Source organism: Macaca thibetana, chromosome 1 (genome assembly GCF_024542745.1).
Source record: "Macaca thibetana thibetana isolate TM-01 chromosome 1, ASM2454274v1, whole genome shotgun sequence".
Classification (NCBI taxonomy): domain Eukaryota; kingdom Metazoa; phylum Chordata; class Mammalia; order Primates; family Cercopithecidae; genus Macaca; species Macaca thibetana.
In genome coordinates, this window is record NC_065578.1 from 130,799,614 (window position 1) to 130,814,496 (window position 14,883).

The 14,883-nt window shown below is 38.0% G+C and overlaps 1 pseudogene; it reads right to left on the bottom strand.

The window, feature by feature from the left end:
• Positions 1 to 8,877: 8,877 nt before the first annotated feature.
• On the bottom strand, positions 8,878 to 9,870 carry LOC126953261 (uncharacterized; annotated as a pseudogene).
• Between the last annotated feature and the right edge of the window lie 5,013 nt (positions 9,871 to 14,883).

Here is a 14,883-nt window from a genome sequence, read left to right on the forward strand (position 1 = left end):
AGGGAAAATAGATGCTCTCTCTTGTCCTGGGTGGTATGGTGGGAGGTATAAAGCTTGAAACAGCACAAGTCATTTTTTTTCAGTACCAGAGAGATCACACAGGCAAGAAGGTAGAGGCAACGGACTCTCAGAAGAGTCCAGATTAAACTGTATCCAAAGCCTGAATGAACCCTGTACTTCTCAGTGATGGTAGATGATACATTTCCTTTACTGTTTCAGCCTATCATGTTGGGTTTTCTCTTGTTTGTGCTTTAAAGCATCCTATCTGATGTACATGGACCATAGGGGACACTTAGCTGATTTTACTCTTGGTTGAAGTATTCCTCTTTATTTCCATCTTCCTCTTCCTCCTTTCCTGGGATTGGCTGTGTTTTAAAATTGATTTGTTTTCTTTCACGGGTTGAGTATTCTTTATCTGAAATGCTTGGAATCACAAGTGTTTCAGATTTCAGATTTTGGGGGGGGGGGTGTTTAGAACATTTGCATATATCTACCAGCTGAGCATCCCTAATCTGGAAATCTGAAACTTGAAATGCTCCAATGAACATTTTCTTTCAGCATCGTGTCTGTGCTCAAAATGTTTTAAATTCGGGAGCACTTTGCATTTCAGATTTTCACATTAGGAGTATTTGACCTATAGTTTTTTCTTATATGTGTCCTTATCTTTTTAAACTCTTACACTGTCCTGTTTTTAACTATGCCACCTGGATTAATTACTCTTCTGAACTTTTCATATGCTTCTGACCAGGAATAAAAGTGCTGCATCTGCTGCTAAGTGAGTGACTTTGGAAAGGTTTCCTGATCTTTCTTCTTTTATTCGGTTAAATGGAGGCAAAAATATATACTCTTAGGATTTTCATAGGAATGCAAAGGCAATCTAGTGTTATTAAAATGCCAGGAGTTTGGTCTACGCCCTGCTGCTTGGACATAGAAAACCAGTTACTGAGGCAATGAGTATTGACAGGGAAGAGGGCTCTAGGTAGAGGTAAGGAAGAGGAGTTGGTCAACAGCAAGTAGGTGTTTGTTTAAGCAATCATGATGGGTGAGGAGTCTGACATCTCATTGTCCAGATGCAGTAGGTTGGTAGGTTTTAGTTGTTTTTGACAAAGTTTTGGTTCCTTGGCCAGGAATGTATTGCTAGTAACTTGGCTGCTGTGGGCTGGGAGAATCTCAAAAGCCCTCCTGAGCAGCTGCCAACACTTTTTTGGCCACAAGTGGATGTCAGTTTTTCTTTCTCTGGCCCTACGTCTGCTGGCCCCAGTCATGTTCCTGATTGCCTAGGAAGAGCAGCCGTTGAAATGTGTCATCTAAGTCTGGATGGGTGAATGTCTTTTGTGGGTACCAGGTAGTGGGATCTTCTGCTCTCAATGTGGGGAATTCTGAAGGAATTTCCATTTGCAGGTTGAACAAGCCCAACTGATTGATACAGGAAAGCACCCTGACTGTTCCAGTTCGGACACATTTGGAACTCGTTAGTTGCTGCAGCAATTGGACAGTGTTTTAGTGATTGCTTGTTTATTTGTGTGTGTCAATATAGTCATAGGAAATCAGAATTTGATAAACTGATAATATTTTGTAACACTGTTTGGCTCCAGTGTTCTTTGGAATCTGGAGAAGTTTGGCTTCTCCATGGGTCATGCTGTTGAGTGAGACAGTGGAATGGTGTTACAGTGTTACGTATATCTAGGCTTTTAGGCTGCTGTTCTAAGCAGGGTTGGGCCTGGTTAGTACATGATGTTCTTCTATAGTGCTGTTTGGCCCCAGTGTTCTTTGGAGTCTGGGGAAGTTTAGCCTTTAAAAATCGAATGGCCACAGAAACTGCTTTACCCAAATTTTGGTTCAAAGCCTTCATTGGATTACCAATTGGGACAAACAAAGTTGAGCCATGTGAACATGTTCCTAAACCAGTGGGTTGATATTGCTATCTCATGGCTAGAGTTTCAAGGTAAAAGCTATTGCATCTTTGTGTGTGTATGTATATACATGTTTAGATGTGTTTATGTGTATGTACATTTATTATGTTGTATGTTGTGTCTACCAAATTGGCTTATAAATAAAAGAGCATCTCATGCACTAAATAAATAAATCAAAGCCATTTTCAAGTTTATGTGACTTAAGTCATCTTTAATAAAAAAGCTGACTTTAAAATCATTGGTAAGGTAAAAATAGGAAGGTCTTAACAATGTTAGAATACATTTTGGTCTGGATTTTAAAATTGTCTTTGCTAGATACTTTGCGGTGTCAGCATTTGGCACAGAAGGTTATAAAAGTATAAACCCAGCCAAAACAAAATGATCTTTGTTTGTGTGCCTTCTTTGGCAAATAAGACTAATTACATGTTGTTAGTTTAATAAAAACAGCTGAATCTTCTAAGTTATTGGCAAAAATACCTATGTATTTACGTTGCTTACTTAGGTGAGCACCTAATATTCATAGGCTACAAATAATGGTCAACAGAGCAATAACCTGAAATGATGACTACCTTTGTCTAATATCTCAGTTTTCAGAAGGAACTTATATAAACTGTTTAAAAAGATGAAAGAATTGACTATATGTAAATGGGATACATGCTTGTAGGTGAGCTTTTTGTGTAATTTAAAATCTTAAAATTATTTTTGATGCTTCTTGGATGTCTGGGTCATTTCCAATTAAGAAAGGGTTATATATACTGACAAACCAGATCCAGCAGCACATCAAAAAGTTTATCCACCATGATCAAGTGGGCTTCATCCCTGGGATGCAAGGCTGGTTCAACATACGCAAATCAATAAACATAATCCAGCATATAAACAGAACCAAAGACAAAAACCACATGATTATCTCAATAGATGCAGAAAAGGCCTTTGACAAAATTCAACAGCCCTTCATGCTAAAAACTCTCAATAAATTTGGTATTGATGGAACGTATCTCAAAATAATAAGAGCTATTTATGACAAACCCACAGCCAATATCATACTGAATGGGCAAAAACTGGAAAAATTTCCTTTGAAAACTGGCACAAGACAGGGATGCCCTCTCTCACCACTCCTATTCAACCTAGTGTTGGAAGTTCTGGCTAGGGCAATCAGACAAGAGAAAGAAATCAAGGGTATTCAGTCAGGAAAAGAAGAAGTCAAATTGTCCCTCTTTGTAGATGACATGATTGTATATTTAGAAAACCCCATTTTCTGAGCCCAAAATCTCCTTAAGCTGATAAGCAACTTCAGCAAAGTCTCAGGATACACAATCAATGTGCAAAAATCACAAGCATTCTTATACACCAGTAACAGAAAAACAGAGAGCCAAATCATGAATGAACTTCCATTCACAATTGCTTCAAAGAGAATGAAATACCTAGGAATCCAACTTACAAGGGATGTAAAGGACCTCTTCAAGGAGAACTACAAACCACTGCTCAGTGAAATAAAAGAGGATACAAACAAATGGAAGAACATATCATGCTCATGGATAGGAAGAATCAATATCGTGAAAATGGCCATACTGCCCAAAGTAATTTATAGATTCAATGCCATCCCCATCAAGCTACCAATGAGTTTCTTCACAAAATTGGATAAAACTGCTTTAAAGTTCATATGGAACCACAAGAGAGCCCACATTGCCAAGACAATCCTAAATCAAAAGAACAAAGCTGGAGGCATCATGCTACCTGACTTCAAACTATACTACAAGGCTACAGTAACCAAAACAGCATGGTACTGGTACCAAAACAGACATATAGACCAATGGAACAGAACAGAGTCCTCAGAAATAATACCACACATCTACAGCCATCTGATCTTTGACAAACCTGAGAGAAACAAGAAATGGGGAAAGGATTCCCTATTTAATAAATGGTGCTGGGAAAATTGGCTAGCCATAAGTAGAAAGCTGAAACTGGATCCTTTCCTTACTCCTTATACGAAAATTAATTCAAGATGGATTAGAAACTTAAATGTTAGATCTAATACCATAAAAACCCTAGAAGAAAACCTAGGGAATACCATTCAGGACACAGGCATGGGCAAGGACTTCATGTCTAAAACACCAAAAGCAATGGCAACAAATGCCAAAATTGACAAATGAAATCTAATTAAACTAAAGAACTTCTGCAAAGCAAAAGAAACTACCATCAGAGTGAACAGGTAACCTACAGAATGGGAGAAAATTTTTGCAATCTACTCATCTGACAAACGGCTAATATCCAGAACCTATAAAGAACTCAAACAAATTTACAAGAAAAAAACAAACAACCCCATCAAAAAGTGGGCAAAGGATATGAACAGACATTTCTCAAAAGAAGACATTCATACAGCCAACAGACACATGAAAAAATGCTCATCATCACTGGCCAGCAGAGAAATGCAAATCAAAACCACAATGAGATATCATCTCACACCAGTTAGAATGGCAATCATTCAAAAGTCAGGAAACAACAGGTGCTGGAGAGGATGTGGAGAAATAGGAACACTTTTACACTGTTGGTGGGATTGTAAACTTGTTCAACCATTATGGAAAACAGTATGGCAATTCCTCAAGGATCTAGGACTAGAAGTACCATATGACCCAGCCATCCCATTACTGGGTATATACCCAAAGGATTATAAATCATGCTGCTATAAAGACACATGCACACGTATGTTTATTGCGGCATTATTCACAATAGCAGAGACTTGGAATCAACCCAAATGTCCATCAGTGACAGACTGGATTAAGAAAATGTGGCACATATACACCATGGAATACTATGCAGCCATCAAAAAGGATGAGTTTGCGTCCTTTGTAGGGACATGGATGCAGCTGGAAACCATCATTCTTAGCAAACTATCACAAGAACAGAAAACCAAACACCACATGTTCTCACTCATAGGTGGGAACTGAACAATGAGATCACTTGGACTCGGGAAGGGGAACATCACACACCGGGGCGTATCATGGGGAGGGGGGAGGGATTGCATTGGGAGTTATACCTGATGTAAATGACGAGTTGATGGGTGCTGACGAGTTGATGGTTGCAGCACACCAACATGGCACAAGTATACATATGTAACAAACCTGCACGTTATGCACATGTACCCTAGAACTCAAAGTATAATTAAAAAAAAAAAAAAAAAAAAAAGAAGACATTCATACAGCCAACAGACACATGAAGAAATGCTCTTCATCACTGGCCATCAGAGAAATACAAATCAAAACCACAATGAGATACCATCTTGCACCAGTTAGAATGACAATCATTAAAAAGTCAGGAAACAACAGGTGCTGGAGAGGATGTGGAGAAATAGGAACACTTTTACACTGTTGGTGGGATTGTAAACTAGTTCAACCATTATGGAAAACAGTATGGCGATTCCTCAAGGATCTAGAACTAGAAGTACCGTATGACCCAGCCATCCCATTACTGGGGATATACCCAAAGGATTATAAATCATGCTGCTATAAAAACACATGCACTCGTATGTTTATTGCGGCACTATTCACAATAGTAAAGACTTGGAATCAACCCAAATGTCCATCAGTGACAGAGTGGATTAAGAAAATGTGGCACATATACACCATGGAATACTATGCAGCCATAAAAAAGGATGAGTTCCTGTCCTTTGTAGGGACATGGATGCAGCCAGAAACCATCATTCTCAGCAAACTATCGCAAGAACAGAAAACCAAACACCGCATGTTCTCACTCATAGGTGGGAACTGAACAATGAGATCACTTGGACTCGGGAAGGGGAACATCACACACTGGGGCCTATCATGGGGAGGGAGGAGGGGTGAGGGGGGAGGGAATGCATTGGGAGTTATACCTGATGTAAATGACGAGTTGATGGGTGCTGACGAGTTGATGGGTGCAGCACACCAACATGGCACAAGTATACATATGTAACAAACCTGCACATTATGCACATGTACCCTAGAACTTAAAGTGTAACAATAATAATAATAAAAAAAGAAAGGGTTATGATATGGAGAAACATGCTTTTATAAATTGTGGAGTGTCTTCATCTATAAAATGCAAATATTTGATTTTCATCTATAAAATGGAAATATTTGATGGACAGGTAAAGATTTCTTGCTTCTTAGTTTTCACGAAAATTTAAGGGTACTATATACTTTAGTACATAAAGCCTGCCAAAGAAGATGTTTTCTTATTGAGAAATAGAATAATTTTGTCTAATTCAAACGTTTTCTAAAGTTTTATTCCAATTATGGACTTGAAAATCTTATTTATGAACTAAGGTAGAAAGGAACCAGTAAGTAGGGAGAAAGATGTGAAGAAAGTTAAGGATATAAAGATGTATTTTTAGCAAGAAAGGTTAAAATGAAAGGAGGATAATTTTGTGCAAGAATCTTTTTTTTTAACTTTTATTTTAGGTTTGGGTTACACAAGCAGGTTTGTGATATAGTAAACTCACGTTGTGGAAGTTTGTTGTACAGATTATGCACCACCCAGGTACTATGCTTAGTACCCAATCTGCTCCTCTCTCTCCTCTCATCCTCCATCCTCAAGGAGGCCCCAGTGTGTGTTGTTTTCTTCCTTGTGTTCATGGATTGTCATCATTTAGCTCCCACTTACAAGTGAGAATATGTGGTATTTGGTTTTCTGTTCCTGCATCGGTTTGCAAAAGATAATGGCCTCTAGCTCCATCCATGTCCCCACAAAAGATATGATCTCATTCTTTTTTATGGCTGCATAATATTCTATGGTGTATATGTACTATATTTTCTTTATCTAATCTGTTATTGATGGGCATTTAGGTTGAATCCATGTCTGCTATTTTGAATAGTGCTTCAATGAACATTTGTGTGCATGTGTCTTTACGGTAGAATGATTTATATTTCTCTGGGTATCTACCTAGTAATGGATTAGTGGGTTGAATGGGTATTTCTGTTTTTAGCTGTTGGAGGAATCACCATACTTCTTCCCACAATGGTTGAATTAATTTACACTCCCACCAACAGCGTATGTGTGTCCCCGGCGAGAAAACAATCTGACGGAATTTTTTTTTTCCTAAAAATAAAATGAATAAAAAAAAATTTAGGACAAAACAGAAAGTCCAAGCATGCCACAGATGGCTTTTTGAAGACATATGTTGTTTTCTTTCTGTTTCTCTGTGTGTTTATCTTCATGTACATACAGAGAAAATGCAAAGTTGAAAAATTTACATAGTAAACATCCTTTAAAAACTGATAGAAAATTAGAGACATTTGGCAAATTAACATTGTTCATAGTTAAAGCTCTTAGTCTTGATGAAGGTACAATAAGAATTATTAAAAGGAAATACATTGGCAGCTTGATAATTCTGTTTTAAATATAGTTAAGCATGGAGCCAGATTTAACATGGAGTCAAATTTTACATAAGTGCTTGCATTGCTTTGTTTCACACTGTATTTGCTAGTCTACATAGAAAGTACTAGCACTAAGGTACTTATTGGTCACATGCTTAAAGTGAATTTCTTAATTTCACAAAACAGAGTGGTACTGGTGGACTTAAAGACATTAATTAGTATATCAGAAACAGAATATCTGTCATATTTTTTTAGGCTTGGGATAACACTGTAGACTCCAAGGTAAACTGAGTAGGAGAAAATTTGGGGGTTATTTTCCTGTTGGTTTTGCTTTTAATTTTAATTTATTTCCTGTTTGTTCTCCTTTGGGTTTTACATATATATATATGTGTGTATATATATATACAATTGATGTTTTTTAGTTTCTAATGTAAGGCTTGTATTTGGTTCTATGAATAGTCATTTTGTTTCCTATGCATTTCCAGAGATTTATCATTTGCTCTATTTATCTAAAATTCCTGAGCTATCTTTGTCAAGCTTCCAAAAATTGTTAGAGGACACCGGCCATTTAAAATTTGGATTGGGGCTGGGTGTGGTGGCTCATGCCTGTAATACCAGCACTTTGGGAGGCCAAGGCAGGCAGATCACCTGAGGTCAGGAGTTGCAGACCAGCCTGGGCAACATGGCAAAACCCTGTCTCTACTAAAAATACAAAAATTAGCTGGCAGAGGGATTACAGTAATCCCAGCTACTCAGGAGGCTGAGGCAGGAGAATAGCTTGAACCCATGAGACAGAGGTTGCCACTGCACTCCAGCCTGGGTGACAGAAGTGAGACTCTGTCTCAAAAAAAAAAAAAAGTTGAGTTTTATTTTGTAAAATTAAGAATTTCTCTTTTACAAAGTACACACTGAGAAAAATTAACGTGTAGACAATTGAGAAAACTATTTGGAATTTTAACAATAAAATGGGTACATATAACCTATATGAGATATACACCCATATGTGAATTTGGAGATGTTTGTTGATTGTGTATACATATGCAGAAACAACAGACTAGACTGTTGCGAAGGTTGTCAAGAAAGTACTGAATGCAATGCATCAATACAGAAAGCATACAGTACAATACCCGTGTTGCAATTAGAGTTGTACACATTAAATAGTATCACTTTTTTTCTTTTGTAATTGAGATTTTATTGGTTGTGTTGAGGGTCAGCACACAGATATTTCAATTCTTAACATATGTACTGAGAATCTAAAAAGCCGTGTATTATAATTATTTTTTAAAGTTATTCCAGTGACTTTCCAGCTTAAAATTTGGAGGCAAATTTTCCTTAAGAGGCTATCAAGTACCAGTATCTTCACATGTTGATAAGCTGTTATAGACATCCCACCAATTCACAATTGAATAGCATATATACTACATACTCAAATTTTTAATATTTCACAGCACGGTAACAAAGTTATTAGAAAAACAGGACTACCACGACCAAAGATGTTACAGAGTGCACACAATTCTGACAGGGAAAGCTATGATCCAGGAGTGGTTTCCTTTAGGAAACAATTCTAATGACAAAAAACATGGGACTAGAAGTAATTCAAAATGTTCAAGACATTAAAGGCAAGGCTGTGACTCCATATTGCCATTTAGTATGCTTTGTATTAAAAAATAAAAGCTAACCCCCCATCCATGGAACATTAAGCTGACACCCAAGACAAAACCTCCCATAATTCGGTATCCCATACTGTTTTCTGGTTGTACCAAAAAATAAACAACCAGAGAATGATTTCACCTTTATAAAAAAGCACTTACATTTAAGAAATGGGGTGAGATGGGATTCGCTCCTTCTTAAAAATGTTTCTAGAGCTACTGAAAAACTTGCGTTTACAAAATAGTTGATAAAAATATTCCTCTAGGTTGTACAAGAAGGGAGACAGGGATGACCCATAAGACATGGAATGTAATACTAATCAGATGTGGCTTCTTTCTCTGTGGCTTCAGTGGCTGGACTCTCCTCGGTTTTTGTTTTTCCATTTTCTGAAGTAAATCTTTAGTTTCTTGATTACACAAGTTGGCCTGTTTTCCCTTTGCTCCTCTTTCCCCTTTTGTTTGCATTTTTTTTTTCTCTGAAGATTTGTCCTTTCCTGTTGCTTTTTCTTTCTTTCTTTTTTTTTTTTTTTAGACTGAGTCTCGCTCTGTTACCCAGACTGGAGTGCAGTGGTGCCATCTCGACTCACTGCAACTTCCGCCTCCCGGGTTCAAGTGATTCTTCTGCCTTAGCCTCTGGAGTAGCTGGGATTACAGGTGCCCACCACCACACCCGGCTAATTTTTGTATTTTTAGTAGGGATGGGTTTCACCATGTTGACCAGGCTGGTCTTGAACTCCTGACATCAGGTGATCTGCCCAACTCGACCTCCCAAAGTGCTGGGATTACAGGCCTGAACCACCACGCCTGACCTCCTGCTGCCTTTTCTGGCTTCATTTCCACTTTTGGAGGAGGTTTAGCTGACAACGGCACTGATCTCCTCTTTGGCTCTTCCTTTGTGGCTCCTTCATCCTGGTGGTGTGGAGGGTGCATGCCAGGTGCCTGTGGGCCGCTGGGCATGAGAGCCTTGGTTAAGCTATGCTGCCTAGCCACTGCGGCTCCTCCCGCCTGAGCTGCTGAGACCCCAACATCATGTGTTATAAGAACACATAGGCAAGAAGGATGACACATTAATACATTAAAATGTGGGGAAGGGAAGGAAGTGGGGATAGTAGGGGATAAGAAGTAAATAAAATAATTTACAGAGGAGGCCTGCTCAGACCAAATGATATCCATGAGCCATGAATCAAGAGAATGAACTCAACAATCTACACTTAAGATTCCAGAGAAGACAGAACACAATACAACAAATCAAAAATTGGAAAATTATGATGCATAGAATGAAGAGACTGAATTGGGATAAAAGGGTTGCACCATGGGTAACTTCGCAGTGAAAAATCATAAAAATGCATGATATTGTGTAAAATACTTCTGTGTCTAAGTACAGAATCAAAATATCTGCAACATTAAAACTTGGGTTGAAAATGTCAGGGTTTTTCACCCTAATATCAAAACCAGGAAAAGACAATAATAAAAAAATGAAAACTGCAGACCAGTATCCCTAATGAATGCAGGTGCAGAAACTCTCAACAAAATACTAGCTGTCTGAATCCAACAGCATATCAAAAAGTTAATACATCATGATCAACTGGGTTTTGTACCAAGGATGCAGGGATGGTTTAACATATGCAAGTCGATAAATATGATACATTACATAAACAGAATTAAAAACAAACATCATACGATAATTTCAATAGATGCAGAAAAAGTATTTGATAAAATCCAGCATTCCTTTATGACAAAACCCTCCATAAAATAGGCATAGAAAGGACTTACCTCAAAGTAATAAGAGCCATATATGACAAACCCACCGCCAACATCATACTGAATGGGGAAAAGTTGAAAGCATTCCCCTTGATAACTGGAACAAGACAAGGACGCCCACTTTCACCACTTCTATTCAATATCATACTCAAAGTCCTAGCCAGAGTAGTAAGACAAGAAAAACAAATAAAGGACATCCAAATTGGAAAAGAGATCAAACTGTGACTGTTCACCCATGAGTTGATCACATACTTAGAAAAACCTAAAGATGCATCCAAAAAGCTCCTAGATCTGACAAACAAATTCAGTAAAGTCTCAGGATACAAAACCAATGTACACAAATCAGTAGCACTGCTACACACCAACAGTGACCAAGCCAAGAATCAAATAAAAAAAGTCCCTTTCACAACAGTTGCAAAAAATAAAATAAAATAGGAATATGCTTAATAAAGGATCTTGAAGGATCTCTATAAGTAAAACTACAAAACACTGCTGAAAGAAATCATAGATGACACAAATGGTAACACATCCCATACTCAGGATGGGTGGAATTAATATTGTGAAAATGACCATGCTGCCCAAAGCAGTCTACAGATTCAATGCAATTCCCATCAAAATATCTTCATAATTTTTCAGGGAACTAGAAAAAAGAATCCTAAAATCCGTATGGATCCAAGAAAGAGCCCACATAGCCAAAACAACACTATGCAAAAGAACAAATCTGGAGGCATCACATCACTCAACTTTAAATTACACTACAAGGCTATAGTTACCAAAACAGCATGGTACTGGCATAGAAATAGACACGTAGACCAATGGCACAGCATAGAAAACCCAGAAATAAAGCCATATATTCAACAACCAACTGATCTTTGACAAAGCATACAGAAACATAAAGTAGGGGAAATGACACCCTATTGAAGAAAAGGTGCTTGGATAACTGACAAGCCACATGCAGAAGAATGGAACTGGATTCCCATCTCTCACCTTACACAAAGATCAACTGAAGATGGATCAAGGACTTAAATATAATACCCCAAACCATGAAAAATCCATAAGATAACATCAGAAAAACTCTTCTGCACATTGGCTTAGGCATATAATTCATGACTGAAAGCCCCAAAAGCAAATGCAACAACAAAAATAAATATATGGAACCTAATTAAACTAAAAACCTTCTGCACAGCAAAAGAAATAATCAGCAGAGTAAACAGACAACCCAGTGAATGGGAGAAAATATTCATAGACTATGCATCTGACAAAGAACTAGTATCCAGAATCTACATGGAACTCAAATAAATCAGCAAGAAAATGACAAATAATTCCACCAAAAAGTGGGCAAAGAACATGAATAGACAATTATCAAAAGAAGATACACAAACAGCCAACAAACATAAAAAAAAAAAAGCTGAACATCACTAATCATCAGGGAAATGAAAATTAAAACCACAACGAGATACCACCTTACTCCTGCAAGGATGGCCATAATTAAAAAGTAAAAAACCAAAAGATGTTGGCACGGATGTGGTAAAAAGGGAACACTTATCTACTGTGGTTGGGGATGTAAATTAGTACAACCACTATGGAAAACAGTATGGAGATTCCTGAAAGAACTCAAAGTAGAACTACCATTTGATCCAGCAATCCCACTACTGGGTATCTACCCAAAGGAAATGAGGTCATTACATGAAAAAGACACATGCACATGCATGTTTATAGCAGCACAATTCGCAATTGCAAAGATATGGAACCAACCTAAGTGCCCATTGACCAATGAGTGGATAAAGAAAGTGTGGTATATATTTACCATGGAATACTACTCAGCCACAAAACAGAACAAAATAATGTCTTTTGCAGCAACTTGGGTGGAGCTGGAAGCCATTTGTCTAAGTGAAGTGATTCAAGAATGAAAAATCAAATATCATATGTCTCACTTATAAGTGGGAGCTAAGCTATGAGGACACAAAGGCATAAAAGTGATATAATGGACTTTGGATACTTGTCAGGGAGAAGATTGGGAGGGGGTGAGGGATAAAAGACTACATATTGGATAATGTGTACACTGCTGGGTGACAGGTGTCCTAAAATCTCAGAAATCACCAGTAAATAAGTTATCCATGTAACCAAAAACCACCTGCATCCCAAGAACTATTGGACAACAAAGTTTTGTATTCTACCACTAGATGACAGTAGATATTAAAATGCCATTTCTGCATGCTTGTTATTAAAAATTTTGTCTTATGGCTCCCCCTAAATCATGCAGCAGCTCAGAGACCTATCCTTAAATTCACAATAACTTTTTGGCTCTAAAATATTAAAAATATATTGATAACAATACATGAATAGAATCCAGGGAAATACATAGCACGATAAAAAAGATGAAGCCAAGAATGGAGTAAATTTTTAAAAAGTGCCATGATACCCTATACTCTGGTTAGATGTGAGTCACACATTGTTAGAGGACCATGATGGTTAAGACAGGATCAGTTACTCGCAGTGCCTAGAAGACAGAAGATAGACAATGGGTTGTTTAGGAGAATTACAGCTATTCCTGGTCCTGAGGCCACAAGGAGATTTGTCCATCAGAGGAGAAACTGCTTAACGCAGTGAACAATGGTCTCAAGAAAGTTCTTTCAGTAAATTTTACAAAGTCCATAGGTCTTTTTGTGATTAAGTCTCTTAAAGTAAGATCATTATGTCAGCCTATGACACAGACTGGGAAAAGTAATTCTACACAGAATAACAGGATCTAGTCCAGACATGCAGTTTTCTGATGTTCTAGCAAACCCAAGGGTAGATTTTGTTATCTGTAGAAACGAATAGACTCCACATCTCTCAAAGACGCTGTTTATATTGAACTGATTTAAATTATTTTTGAAGCAGCAGCAACTTTTAAATTATGTATTCTAACATATACCAGATGTAAAACTATTTTCTATCATCTGTTAAATACAGAACAGTAGCTTTAACAATAGGTTGACTTACAAGTGGAATTGGAATTGGAAATTTCTTGTGGCTTCTGCAAATCTACTCAAGGCCTTCTGCTTGAATCTTAGGCTTGCTCCCAGAAGGCTGATAGCACCCATAGAGAGCATCAAGATTCTTCCTGTGATATAATTTTTTCCCAAATACAAAGGCACTAGTTGACATAACTACAACCCCCTTCATCCCAATGCACAACCAACTCTACCTCATAGAGAATGCCAGATATGGCTTTATACAGGAAACTATTTGAAACAGACATGAATCTTAATATGGGTATAAAGTGAGAAAAAAGAATAATACGGCTATGAAGTAAGAAAAGCAGCCATGGGTCGTTGAGCTATTTCCAGATTGCCCATTCAAGTAAAACTGGTTACTAACTATACACCTACATAGCTAAATAAATAAATGGCTTGCCAAATGGGATATATGGTAGAGAACACTGGTTGTCTCCCAGGATATGTTTGTCACTTCCTCTAGAATAACTGAAACCTGCTGAATTAGCTGGGCAGAATAAAAGCTATGTTTCTTGGCACCCTTTGAGCTGATTGTGGTCATGTGATTACAACCTGACAAATGTGATGTATAACTTCTGCAGAAAGCTGCTCTGAAATCATGGGAAGTGGATGTGCTCGTTTCTTCCCTTCCTTTTATTGGCTGGATGAAAGGTGAATTTGATGGAAAGACCTCTGGCAGTCACCTCAGAGTATGGGATGACCACTGGAATGAGGACTAACTGTGGGTAAAGATCCAAACAAAACAAAAAAATAAAAACTCTCCCACAACAAAAAAGGAAACTGGGAACTGAGTTCCTGACACCATGGAATGTCACATCAACCTTGCATTGCCTTCTCCTGTCTTTTTATAAGAGAGAGAGAGAGAGAGAGAGAGAGAGAGAGAAATGTGGTTGCATTATTTCATCTTGTTGAGACGGAAGCTTGCACTCTCGCCCAGGCTGGAGTGCAATGGCGTGATTTTGGCTCACTGCAACCTCTGCCTCCTGGGTTCAAGCAAGTCTCCTGCCTCAGCCTCCTGAGTAGCTGGGACTATAGCACGTGCCACCATGCCCAGCTAATTTTTGTATTTTTAGTGGCGATGGGGTTTCCCCATATTGGCCAGGCTGGTCTCGAACTCCTGAGCTCAAGTGATCCACCCACCTTGGCCTCCCAAAGTGCTGGGATTAAAGGCATGAACTACTGTGCCTGGCTACATCTTTTAAAAGATACT